The 13,897-nt window shown below is 37.0% G+C and overlaps 1 protein-coding gene across 1 annotated transcript in view; it reads left to right on the top strand.

Moving 5' to 3' along the window:
• Positions 1–13,897, top strand: part of DTHD1 (death domain containing 1) — a 99,621-nt gene that overhangs the window by 18,003 nt on the left and 67,721 nt on the right. Inside the window, exons 3-4 of the mRNA XM_072737917.1 lie at positions 4,023–4,097; positions 7,474–7,676. The gene's annotated coding sequence lies outside the window, so the exon portion shown is untranslated. The remainder of the gene's footprint in view (positions 1–4,022; positions 4,098–7,473; positions 7,677–13,897) is intronic.

Here is a 13,897-nt window from a genome sequence, read left to right as displayed (position 1 = left end):
GCCTCAGCTTGAAATCCAGGTATTTTTATCTTTGTATTTGGATAAGTGTGGGTACATCTGGAGGTTCCCTGCACATAGCTCTGAAAATATTTTTGTAACAGAAGACTCCCTTGTTCAAATGAAATCCTCAGAGGAAATGAGAATGAAACAAATAAAATTGATGATAATCTTGTTGAAGGAGGGAAGGCATAGGGGTGCGACCTCTTTCCTTCTGTAAAACTGTAGGTAATTCTAAGTAGTCCATTCTATCAGTGAAACTGATTGCCTTTCAGCTCAGCCCAATGACTCAGACCTCTGCCATAAGGTAGCACTTGTAACAAAATAGCTGTAAAAGTGAAAGCTGTGCCCTTCAAGTCTAAAAGTTTCTGAGAACCCACACAAAAATATGTAAAGGACGTCAAAGAAACCAGCTCTGGAGAATAGAGGTTATATTATGCTGGAGATTTTTAGAGCAAGGTGTGGGCCCTCCATTGAGCAGCAGAATAAATAGAATGGATCACCCTTTAGATCATTAAGGAAGAGCTCATCTTGGATGCCTATCTGTAGGATCAAAGTTTCATAGCTTTCAAGGCTTTGGCAATAGACATCATAAAAAAAAAAAAAAAAAAAAAACAGAAGTAAAGGAAAACTGCAGGTGCTCCCTAGTAGTTGACAGGATATTTCTTGAAGATATCGAAGACAAACTTGAAAAATAACCCTTAAATAGTGGAGGAGAAGAAGGAGGCAGGGAAGGAGACCTAAATCCCTTTTATTGGCTAGAAGCCATGCAATAATGAATGTTATCAGACAGGGTCCAATCAGGAGAACAGAATTCACATTCAGTGCTTCGACAAGACAGATTGAACATAATGAATGATCACAGGTGTTGGAGGCCTGCAAAGCAAGAGGGAAGCACGGAGGGGGGATCAGAGCTAATAAGAAGCAACTTCTGCCCCAAGGGATCTGGGAACAAAAGGCAAAAGATGGAGATTACCAGAGTAGCAGTTTAGAGGAGGGAAGGGCCTCCTAGAGCTCAGGTTTAGACCTCTGGTCAGGGAGGAGGGGGCACCTGGCTGGCGCTGGTTTCTTTAGGGCAAACGAGGAGTTTTGCTCTGCAAGTGCCAAAACGAGTGAGAATAAACAGTCACTTTTGGAGTAGACAGCCCCTGCCAGGCACAGGCCCCGCTGAGAGAAAAAAATAAGGAGGGTGGTACTTTCTTATTGGAACTTCCCCTTCCTTCACTTCCAAACTCCCCCTAGTACCTCCTGTTGGCAGAACGTAATAGGACATCAGCTAGGAAAGCTGGACCAATCATGCTCAGGTTGGCAGAAAGATACATTTCGGGCTGACCTGATAGATAAATAGAACAAGCACAGAAAATAGCTGTGTGCAGCTATCATCACAGCCCTATATCTTCTTTTTTCCTCCCAAGGTGGTGTGATAGCACCATTCGTGATATATATATATATATGTGTGTATGTATATATATATATATATATATATATATATATATATATTTTATTTTGATTCTGTATTGTTCAAAAATTGAGGTTGAAAAGCATAAGACAGAGACGTGTACTGTAAAACTACTCCCAGGGAAAAAAAAGCCAGCTTGATATGAATTATGGCAAAGCCCTTATTCCTGAAAGATATTTTTCAACACTTAATTTGATATATTGACATAGTAATATTAAATTAACTCCATTCAGTATCTTGGAGATACATTTTGCAGGCGATTGTAGACACATTAGGCATTTTTAACATTAGAGGCTTGACTGGTAATGCCGGCTCTTAAAATTTTCTTGACTAAAAAGTTATCCGCTGCTTCTTAGGACACCAAAATTTGGAGTCTCAACCAGGTACATTTGTAGGTTTTCATACCCATCTAATTCTGAGAGGCAAAAATTTGGCCCTGAGCCTCATACATTGTGAGGTAGTTAGATGAATGCCTATATGGGAAACTGCCAGTAAGGGACTTTAACCTCAATAATTTATGGCCACATTTTCTTCTTGAGGGTTTGGTGTTTGAAACAAATGAATTGTGCTCATTTTAATGCACAACAAAAGATATTGGATTCTGAAGACTGATGTATACAACTTAATCCATAGCCTAGGCCTAAATTGCCCATTTCATTCAACAGATGTTTGCACTGTTATTCTATCAATCAGAGTTCAGGCAGGGGAGGATAGCCATTCTGCTCTGGGAAAAAAAGATTTATTATAGGAATTAGACTTTACAATTGTTGGAGGAGCTGGATAAGTGAAAGTCTAGAAGGCAGAGTTTAGACGATCAGAGTAGTTATCACGTAGCCAATCTGAGAAGCCAAGTGCAGCCAATTGCTAAAGTAGAACCATAAAAGGGGAATCCCATGAGGAACTTAAGGAGAGTTCTTTCTGTGAAGACCAACTCTCTGGGTCTACGTCAAGTGTTTGGAGGTATACGTGAGGTCGCTATGATCATGAGGACCAGTAGGCTGCAGAAAGATGTAATCAGAGCAAAGGAGAACTAAAAAACATGCTTGGAACCCACCAATCAGAGCTACATCTGTCCATCACCTCATCTGGCTGCCAAACAACTTTCAGGGAATAATGTTTACTGCATCACTTCCAATTTTCAAATAGCTTTCGAGTTCTTCTTTTGGCTAGCTATAGGTAGGGGGGCCATATAGATGAGGGGATTCTGGGAAACATAGTTCTCCAATTAATGAAGATGACATAATAGTCCATCTCAGCCTGTCCGTGCAAGAGACTTATTAAGTAATCTTCTGTAAAATGGGACTAATAACAGGGTGTGTGTGAAGATGAAATGACATAACGCATGTAAAGGCTTTAATGTATTTGTCTATCATTTGGTGAACACTCAAAAAGTGATTATTATTGTATATTAAAATAAACAAAAATGGAAAGTAGTATAAATAACTCTGCTCAAGGTAAATTAAGGCTATTAGATACATACCACTGTGGTGGCCCTCAGAATGTGTCTCCTGGATCTCTGACTGCTGAGAGTAAAAGTAATGCTGGCCCTGGCTGCTACGTACTGGCCATGCCTTACCACTGGCCTCCAGCCAAGGACTGGGTGTGGCAGTGATCCTAAGGCAGGTCTGTTCCTGGGAGACTTGGGATTCCTCTGGCAGCAGAGCCTTCGGCTCATAACCTCCCAGATTGCTATTGCAGTGCTGAACTCTCCTTAAAAGTGCAAGGCCCTGCCACCTGGGTGGCTCAGTGGTTAAGCATCTACCTTTGGCTCAGGTCCTGATCCCGGGGTCCTAGGATCAAGTCCCTCATCGGGCTCCCTGAAGGGAGCCTGCCTCTCCCTCTGCCTGTGTCTCTGCCTCTTTGTGTCTCTCATGAATAAATAAATAAAATCTTAGAAAAAAAAATTGCAAGGCCCATCTAGAATCCTTCGTTCCTTCGTTCCTTCCTTCCTTCCTTCCTTCCTTCCTTCCTTCCTTCCCTCCCTCCTTCCTTCTCTCTCCTTTACCCAAGATCAGAGCAAGTAGTCTCCAAGCTCCTTACCCTTGTCTCTCACTGGGAGTTCCCCTAATAAATTTCTAGCATGTTTAATCTGATACTAGTATTTGCTTCTTGGAGGACATGGACTAACACGAGTACAAAAGAAAAAATGTCAGTACCCTAAGAAAGTAAGGTCTAGCACCAAAAAGTGAAAAAAGGTAAAATTAATAAACTGATGATTAATTTAGAAAAACTGACCTTCATAATTTGATTATATCACCAACAAAAAATGGCTGGGTATTGATTCTAGATTTTCTTCCTTCCTTTTTTCCTTCCTTTCTTCCTCCCTTCCTTCCATCCAAGGGGTGTGTGTGTGTGTGTGTGTGTATGTAATATATGTGTATATAATTACATACATATACATATATATATGACTAATTTTATGTAGAGTTTATGTGGTTTACATAACCTGCTCTCCCTCACAGAAGCCAAGCTATTACTAGAGAGTCCTATAGTTAGAAGGAGCCTGTTTTCTCAGTCCATACCCATGAAAAGCCTTGAAAGCCGTTCCCATTTCGTCTCCTTACAGGGACTTTGGCTGGAATGATAACATCACTAGAAGAATATCCTGGGAAGAGTATCAGTTTTTCCCACACAGTCCCAGGTAATCCAAGTAGGTGGAGATATACTTCATTCTGCTGTTTACAATGTAATATTGAATGAGCTGGCATCCATTCTAGCCCAAAGCATGGTTGGTACAATATTTGAATAAGACTGTAAAGGGTGTTAAAAGATAAACTGAAGCAAATTAAAAGTTTTTAAGGATTTATTTGAGCAAAAATATATTCAAATCAGGCAGCACCTAACCCTCAGAGGTGGGGATCACTCCCTGAGCAGGAGCCAGGGAAAAATCTTATATGAAGTACAGAAGCAAAGAAAGGAAATTATTTGACTGGCTAGAGCTTAAAGCCTGGTTGGCTATTTGTGATTGGTTGTCCTTGACATTTCGATTGCATCATCTTGAGGCATGTAGAAGCTTAGACTTTGGTTTGTTTACATAGGCCACCACAGCACCAGAGCCACATCAATCTAATGGCCTACTTGTTTAATTAATTTAATAGGGTAAGCTAATCTTCATGTTTTTCAATTGCTTCAAATTCTATTCCTACTTCAATTGAGGTTATTAGTAAAACACATATCTAAGTTAATACTCTTTTGCCCTAAAGAAAAATCATTTTCCAATAATTCAATTTCATGTTCAAATGGCCTTCACTGGACTCAATATAAGAACCATGAAGAAATTTTGATGCTTTTTTAAAAGCTTCTTGTGGAGACCTTGTTCATTATTTTAGTACTCTTTACATAAAGATTTTATGCTGAAATGATTTAGAATTCAGTACAAGAAATGCTTCCTACCTCTTTGCATCTAAAACTAAGACCAAAAAGACTTCACCCTGTCGTTGCCTTGATGGCTGGTAAGGGAAGCTCAATGTAAAGTTCAATGTTTGTGATTTCACTAATATGTGGGATTTAAGAAACAAAACAAATTAACAAAGGAAAAAAAAAAAGAGAGCAATAGAGAGAGAGAAACCAAGAAACAGACTCCTAATCATAAGAGAACAAACTGCTGGTTACCAGAGGGGAGGTTGGTGGGGGGATGGGTGAAATAGATGATGGGGATTAAGAAGGGCACTTGTGTTGAGCACCAGGTGATGTATGGAACTGTTGGATCACTGTATTATATACCTGAAGCTAATATAACACTGTATGTTAAATATACTGGAGTTAAACAAAAACAAAAAAAAAAATAATGAACTTACCTCTTTTCTGGTAATTTTTCCCCCCTTTTCCTTGTGTGATTTTTGACCCTTCTGGTTTTATTTATAACAATCATATTGCTTATGAATTTATTTTAAGAACTCTGAAATATTTGGATTTGTTTTGGAAGGGAGAGGAATAAGAAATCTATAAAATTTTAAATAAATTATATATATGATTATAATATAGAAATAACATATATTACAATATATATATGATTATGTATATCTAAATGTTCACTCAAACCACAATTACAAATTACTGGCCAAATTTTAGAAATACTAAAATACTTAAAAGAGTTATGAACAGTTCTAATTCAAGGAAGTACATGAAGTTTTCAATTCCTGTTTTTATTTTTTATTATTTTTATTATTTAAAAGAACAAATCTTTCCTTTTCACCTGAGCCAGATAGCAAGAAAATGGAACTAACAGATAGTAGATGACCTCTATAGTAAAACCTCATACACTGTAGCTGGTTCTTCCCTCGTCCTCATCATAAAGTAAGAAGGTGGGACCAGGGGGACCTCAGAGATATTTCCAGCACTGGAATCATATGATTCTTTTTATGTTTAAGCTTATTGGATTTCAATGTTTGAATATCTAATTATAAGAGAACATATATAGGAATGTCAAAAAGAGGTGACATTAGAAAGAGGAAGTGTCCAAACTTGCATCTGTTTACAAGACACGCTCAGGAAATGGACCCTAGTGAAGCATTTCCTTTCAAATTAGATTTGAATGTTTTATTACATAATGAGCCTTTTGAAGTTCCAAGAACTCAAAATTCCATTCAGTGATCTGACATCATGAAAATGGACCTTTAACCAGCCAAAAGGACAAATTCATTATAGGGAAAACAATGAGACTAAATATATCTGCAATTTCTTAGTCATCATAGTGTTTTGTAAAACTATAGCCAGTTTAAAAACACACGTTTTGGTATATATCATGTAAAACAGATACTATGCTTGACAAGGGAGACTAGACTTCATAATTATTTTGAAATGGTGTGATTTGTTTCAAGTATAACTTAACAATTACTTTATTCTAGCACTCAAAATAAACAAAACAATCAGCTCTGAAAGAATTTGGTATTAACTTTGTTGTGAAATATCAGATAATCTTTTACGTGCTGCAGCAGGTTCAGAACTGTCTTTTCCCCTGTAGCACTAAGATAAACTCTAAACAAAAATACATAATAAAGGCAGATACACAGCATTAGAAATTGTTTATTTAAATCTTTCTTAAATAGTGAGTTAGCCTCTCTTGTAGGCTGAACTACACAAACAGGATGCAAGTCTTCCACTTTAGCATCAGCTCCAGTGCCTAAGAGTATTTGACACATAGTAGATGCTTAGTAAATATTTGTAATGAGTGAACATATTTGCAGGTTATCATGCTCAATTTAGGATTTAAAACGGAAAGTTATTGGTACTCAACAAAATGGATGGATTTTCTCTACAACACATGGAACACATTTTGGAATGTGTGTGTAAATATGCATGTGTATTTAGATTCCAGTTGTATTTCTGACATAGTATACAGTTGTTTGAAAGTGGTTGCTCTTGTTTTCTTATAAATATTGAAAAGGAATTCCCTATTTGTGGCAAATCCCTTGAGTCTACATTTGCAAAGTGTTATAAAACTCTTATTTTATCTTGGTTTTGAGGCTCTCTAAAGAATATATCATTCAAAACCTCAAAGGAAGCTATATTTTATGTAGCACATGCAATCAGCCACAGGACAAAAACAGCACTTTTCTGAAGGCTTCTGAGAGATCCAATTGCTTTGAATCTCAAGATTCAACTGAAAGAGGCCTGAAGGAATTATATGGTTTACTTCCATTGGTTTACCATTTTTGTATCGTAGAAAACCATTTGAGAGTAAACATAGGGGAAAAAAAGTCATGTTGGCAATTAACATAGAGGAATAGTAGAAATCCCAGGAATCCTCTAGAGAAGTAGCAGGTGTAAAACTGTTTCTCCCAGTGCCTTCCACATTGTAGGTCAGAAAAAAAAACAAAGACAAAAACCAACCCTGCCCCCCAAAACCAAAAACCTACCATGCTTACATTTTTATTCAAACTCAAACCCACGGAGTTTTCTTTGGCCCAACCAAAGAAAAGATTTGAGGATTGAGCCGAAGAAACTCTTCAATTAAAAAAAAAAAAAAAAAAAAAAAGTAGTATATAGCCTAGAGGATTTTTTTTTTTTTTTTTAAGTTCAAGATGTCAGCTGTGGCGCAGTTCTTGTTCCCACAGAAACAGGATGTACTTGGTCTACCTAGATGATGAGTGGAACAACATCGTGGTTGCTCGGCTACATCCCTGGGGATTGGTTTCACCATGAGGTTCTCCTGCTTGCTGCAGTCTTGCTTCACGAGTGGTTCCACTGCTCATTCTCAAAGTCACGGACATCGCCACAGGTTTGTAGCTGCATCTGAGGTTGTCTAAATTGATTTATATTCAGCAACTCCCACCTCACTTGCCTGCCTGTGCTCTTTGCCGTTTCTTCCCCTTTACTTTCCTTGTCTAGTCCGTAGCATTCATTCTTCTAAAACCCCGTGTAACACAGGGCTGATTTGCCCTCTTGATATAAATTTTTGATTTCCTTTGATTCTTATTAAACACAACATTTGGCCATTTCTACTAGATTTTTAAGATCCACAAGGACAAGAACTATTTCTTTTCAGCCATGTATAGAATCAGGAGAATGCTCTGCACACAATAAGTATTGACTGGCAGGCAAATATCTCACTTCAGGGCTCCTGTTGTGTATAATATGTCTGTAATAATGTACAGGTCACTTGTCCTCACTTTTATCCAGCAGAGATTTGGTGATAAACACCTAGCTTCTCTCAAGTGGATTATTGCTCATGATCTCGTCTTGCTGTTTGTGCTAGTCATGGCTCATGGGTAATGATTAAAATTGTCCCCAAATAGGTTGCGATGTCTATTATGGGCCCAAATCTCACAGCTAAACTGTGGAGAGGATGTCACCACTATCACATTGGAACAGTTAACATTCTATGGAAGCCGAAGCTGTATGCACAAAGCTGACTTGCTCAAGGATTCATTTGCCTTATTATATTCTGCTTCTTTGTTTATTTTGTAACACACAAAAGGGCATTAGCCACAGCTGCTGGATTAAGTAATGGCTCAAAATATCAGTCTACAAGGTCATGCAAACACACTGCTGTTTCTTCCTTTGAGCAAGGATAAGGATGTCAACTGCTACAAAAATCCTCAAAACACACGTATACATTCACATGAATAGCCCTCCCAAGGATCATACTGAAAGTATTTTTGCACGTGTGTGTGTGTGTGTTCGTGTGTTTAATTCCTAACATGTTCCCTGCTATCTGCCCTTGAAGTGCTCTCATTTTTGGGTTCTTAAGAATGTTGAGATTGTTTCGCAGTTATTAAGCTTAGAGCTTGTTACTGAAGTGAGAACGTATGAACTACAATAAAATATTTGGGAGTCTGGTACTTTTAAAAAATGTAGACTTTCTTAATGAGAATATTTTGAATGTGTTAAGATGCATATTTAAAATCTTATAGGGGTGCCTGTGTGGCTCAGTGGTTGAACGTCTGCCTTTGGCTCAGGTCCTGATCCTCCTGGGATTGAGTCCTGCATCGGGCTCTTTGCGGGGAACCTGCTTCTCCCTCTGCCTATGTCTCTTCCTCTCTCTGTCTGTCTCTCATGAATGAACGAATGAATGAATGAATGAATGAATAAATAAATAAATAAATAAATAAATAAATAAATAAATCTTTTAAAAAAATCATATTGCTTATCCTACAAGGTAAAGCTGAAAACTCCTTTTACTTCCACTTATTGAATTAATAATGATCAATTCTTTAGAAATTGTTCCCTTTTACTCTTCTAAGCTATCATTAGAATTATGAAGATTAATTAATGAACTTGTGGTTTTCACAAGTACCCGAACAGAGGATCTGCTCTTCCCACAGACAAACACATTATTTCTCTTTTACTTTTGAAATAAGGAAAGTCTGATAGTGTTGAACATACTGGTATATTTCTCCTCTTATCATCAGTCCCATCTAGAACATAAGTGAGGCACAGAGGGGCTAATTCTTTCAGAACATAAGGAAGCTTCTCGTACAGAGGCGTTCACTTACTATACTGTCCTGTGTAATCAAATGAATTCATATGGTACCTTTACTTAAATGCAGTTAAATAATTAATCCCTAAGCACCTAGTTTATTCTTTTCCAAGAATGATATTAGACTTTGGAAAAATACAAACCAGTTTAAGGTTAAGGAGGGATTAAAACCATGCATTTGCAGCAAAGGGAAGGTGAAGGGATGGTGGAGAAGACAAATTGGACTATACTATTTAAACTAGAATCTTCTTACTCCCACCCCCACCTGAACAAGGATGGCTTATAGCAATCACCATCTATTGCTTTTAAAACAAAATTTATATTCTTAAGCAATAACAGCATATTTAGAAAAGCATAGACCTGATTTTCAGACCTGATTTTCAAAAAGCGGTTTCTGTTCCTTTGTAGGTAACAGCCAAGAGTTAAAAACGCCCCTCATCTTGTGTTAGATAATACCACAGAGAGTACTTCTAACTTCAGCTTTAGCTGCTGTCTACTGGCTAGACCTATTTAAATTTCCTTAACCTGTTTAATGAGGTCCAAAAATAAATGTATATTATAGAGAAAACTGAAGCATACTCACTATTTACAGAGAAATGACACAGAGAGGGCATTTATACAGTATGTGACCTAAATAACCCAAAGCAGATTTAATTCACTATGGGAACCTGGGATTACAGTGGAGCCGTTATCTGGGTCTATCAGGAACTGTAGCACAATCTTGGATCGTCTGTGTCCTAACAAAGATGAGTCCTTCACGAGAACAGGAACTAATTTACTCTTGTTCTTAGTTTGTAAAAACAAATAAAGTTCCCTTATTATATAGCTTAATTCTGAATCAAGACCTGAAACAATTAAAAAAAAAATCATACATTGTTAACAGTGCTCAAAATGACAGAAAAAAAAAAATGTTCCTGATGATATCACTTCATGATGCAGACCTAACACATGGGCTGAGAGGTACTACTACAGATTCATTCTATAAATAAATAAATAAATAAATAAATAAATAAATAAATAAATAAAGCAAGTAAGGAAACTCACAGACCTGCCAAGACTCTAGTCTGAATTGGTTTAACCAACTGGTTCTTGGCATTTGATTCAAGGCAGCAAGATAGAAAGGAGGAAGATATGCTGAAAGGGCGAGGCAAGAGGGAATAGTTCCATAAAGGAGATGCCGGTGATAATTTCATAATATAAATGCTTGCCTAGGGCCAGTCATGGCTGTCTTCTTCACCTGTGTTGCCACTCACTGGGATCCTAGCATGGCCCAGAACCTGAAGATCAGAGCAATGAGAAGGGAAGTGATAGGAAAAAAAAATGATACTGTGTTATTTTCTGATATTGGATGTGGTTAATATCGGTAGTGAATGTACATAATTTAAGACAGCAGTTGAATGCATTGGATCAGAATGTTAAGATAACAGTGGTCTAAGAAGGGAGAAAGTTGTAGTTCTGAGGAATTTAATACTTTCTCTGTATAATGAATTTTATTTCTGAGCAACAAAGATACTTGAGGATTCGATGTGTATCATATCGTTCTCCTGGTAATGATGATACCGTGGGGTACTGAGGCAGTGTTAGCCCAACCATATTTCACTGGAAGAGTTCTATTATTTCTGAAAACAGCAAATCACACATCCCTCAGCATCCTGTCCTTGCTTCAAAAACGAGTTTCCATCATGTTCAGAGCATAGTTCATGCTGAAGAATTTGGTTTTTGCAAATGTATTTTTACGGTGTGAGGAATAAGATGGCAATTCCACTTCCAAAGAAGTGAGTCCTTGTATGACATGTCTAGGAATAAGGTCTGTAAGAGATGCCATAGAGTATAGGTGAAGGGTCACTTTGTGGAGTTGAGATCTAGAATACTACAGTCATATCCCATTGGTAGATTATGACTGTCCAGAGGAAAGGAGGGGACCTGGAGGTGAACTTGGAGGAATATATAGTTTATATTACGCCCTTCTTTTTTCTCCTTTCTAGACTTCTCCTTCTTTCAATTATTTTTTTCCTTTCTCTTTGCCAAAACTACCTTCAAAACTCTAATCACACCTTGGAAGGAGTCAAGCCGTGAGGAAGATACAGAAATACATTCTAAATACTGGGATGCCACAAACTACACAGTGGCAACACATCTGGCAGACTCTTATTTGAAAATCTGTCTCGGGAAACTCTGGCAGAGAAGAAACTATACAGTTTATTTCACATAAAAATTTATTTCATTGGTGTCATGTCATCGGCCCGTGAATATATAGAGTCAGAATCCTTACAAACACATCAATGACTCAACAGAGAAGTGTTGCAAAACTGTAATCCAAACCTTGGTATTAATTTTGGAGGCCATTAATGCTGTTAAAAAAAAAAAAGGAGATTTTGCTAACCAAATAATGGAATACCCTTAATTACTTTTCAATTCAAATATAGTTCCTTACAGCCTGAACAGACCATTTTCTTTACATAATGATTATAGAACTTGCCAACAGAGGACTGTCAGTATTAAACTTCCAGGTAGGACAAGGCATCTCAAATTCAATAATTACTGTAATTGAATGGTAAAGATTGAGCATTTACATATAAAGGATTGCAACTATCTCTGCAAATATGTCTGCTGTAGTTTAGCAAATATGGTGATTTCATTTAAATCAACTCCTACTTCACATCACACATAAAAATGTCAAAAATGAAAGATAAGCTTCAAACTTATAATTAAATTGCTCGATCACTATTTTATTGGCATATTTTTAATGAGTTTCCCAGTTTTAAACATTCATATGAAAATCATTAACAAGGAGTTAATTGTCTATTTGGACCTCATGTGGAGTCCAGTCTTTAAAACTTGTGTGAAAAATAAATTGGTTTAGACTTTTATGAGACAATTGGAAGCTTGAACCCTGAGGAAGTATTTGATAATATTAAGGGATTTTTAAAATTACTTTTTAAGGAGAATGGTATGATGATTTTTTAAAGGTTGTGTAGATTGTTTATTACATTTCATCATTGTCTTAATCATCAAACATTTGTTTACCTTCTGCTTGCATCAAGAGTGCTGTACCCCAGATGAAGTATTTGATAATGGGCCATTACCAGGTGGTAATTATTCCACCTCTGTTTGAGGATCATGCCAAGTGCAACTGACTACTTTTAATTTAAGTTCGTTCTTGAACACCTGCCACTGAATTCCAAGCATTTTTGAATGACAAAATACTCTTTATAAAGTCAATAAGAATTTGGGTTCATTGTTCTAAAGTAACCCACTTGATGTGAATATGTTATGCAACTTTAATATCATCACCAAAGGACCTGTAGTGAATGCAACATTTGGCCTTAGTTCTTTTTTAATATATAAATTTCATATATACCAAAGTAATACGTGAAAAAAAAGTAAAAAAAAAAAAAAGTAATACGTGTACATAGTTCTTAAAGAATCACTAGCATGGCAACGGTAAAGAAAAGCTGCAGTACTTGCCCCTTTCCCTCGTCCTAACTGAAATACCCAAGTATCTTTCAAAGGCCACCAGGAACACATCTGTCACTGAATAGACAGAGCTTATGACTCATTTCAGTAAAGGAGAACTCCTACCGTTGAGGGGAGCCATGGGGTGTCTCAGTTAAAGAGATTTAATAAAGAATTGGACTTTGGTTGTGTGATTTGGGGGAAGTTTCTTGCTCTGGATAAGAAGCTGTTTAGAAATGGGGACAATTCTATGGGTATTTCTGTAAATCTTATCTATAGGGAGGGAAGACTAGAGAAATACTAGAACTATGTATACTAAGAGTATATGTACTGATACTAAAGTCGGTAAGAAGTAGCCCTCTGTCATAAAAGCTGAAATAGGGAGATAATTGGTCTTTTGTGGCTAGAACAATGCTCATATATTGTTTGTGTTTAGACATGATTATAGAGAGGTCTTCATTTCGCCTTGATCCATTATAGTCACAGAGTGTCCTTATATGATATTGATGTTCTGTGATAGTTTTTGCGTTCAACAGGAGAATATTAGAGACTAGCTGTGAATGTCAGGTCAGTCCCTAACACCACCAGGGCCTAGCAGGTAGCAGTGCACTTGCCCTCAGAGGTCAGGAGTTGCTTTCCTCCTTCCCACATCTTTCACCAGGGGCAATGGCATTCAATTTTTTTAGCAGTTTCTTCTGGCACTTACCTCCAGATTCCTAAATATTAGTTTCTGCTTATTCTTAAATATTTGATTTGTTTTTAAAGATTTGACTTCCTGCTATCGAAATAAGGCTTTTGCTCTCATAGCCATCACATTATACTCATTCTCCACATGCACGCCTACTATACTCATTCTGGTAATGTACTAATTATCACCGGTATCACTTAAAAGTAATTACAGTTATTTTTGTTATTATGGCTATGTAATATACTGTTATTATATATCCTTTCTTTTAGAATTTTATTTTATTAATTGTCTCATTTTACTTCATTTGCCCAGTTACCAATAATTCTTCCCCAAAATTCTCGAGTAGAATTGCAAAACTTCTTTTTGAATGGCTAAA

Source organism: Vulpes vulpes, chromosome 14, assembly GCF_048418805.1.
Source record: "Vulpes vulpes isolate BD-2025 chromosome 14, VulVul3, whole genome shotgun sequence".
NCBI lineage: Eukaryota > Metazoa > Chordata > Mammalia > Carnivora > Canidae > Vulpes > Vulpes vulpes.
The sequence above is the reverse complement of the archived record's forward strand: the minus strand, read 5'-3'. Positions and strand labels throughout refer to the sequence as shown.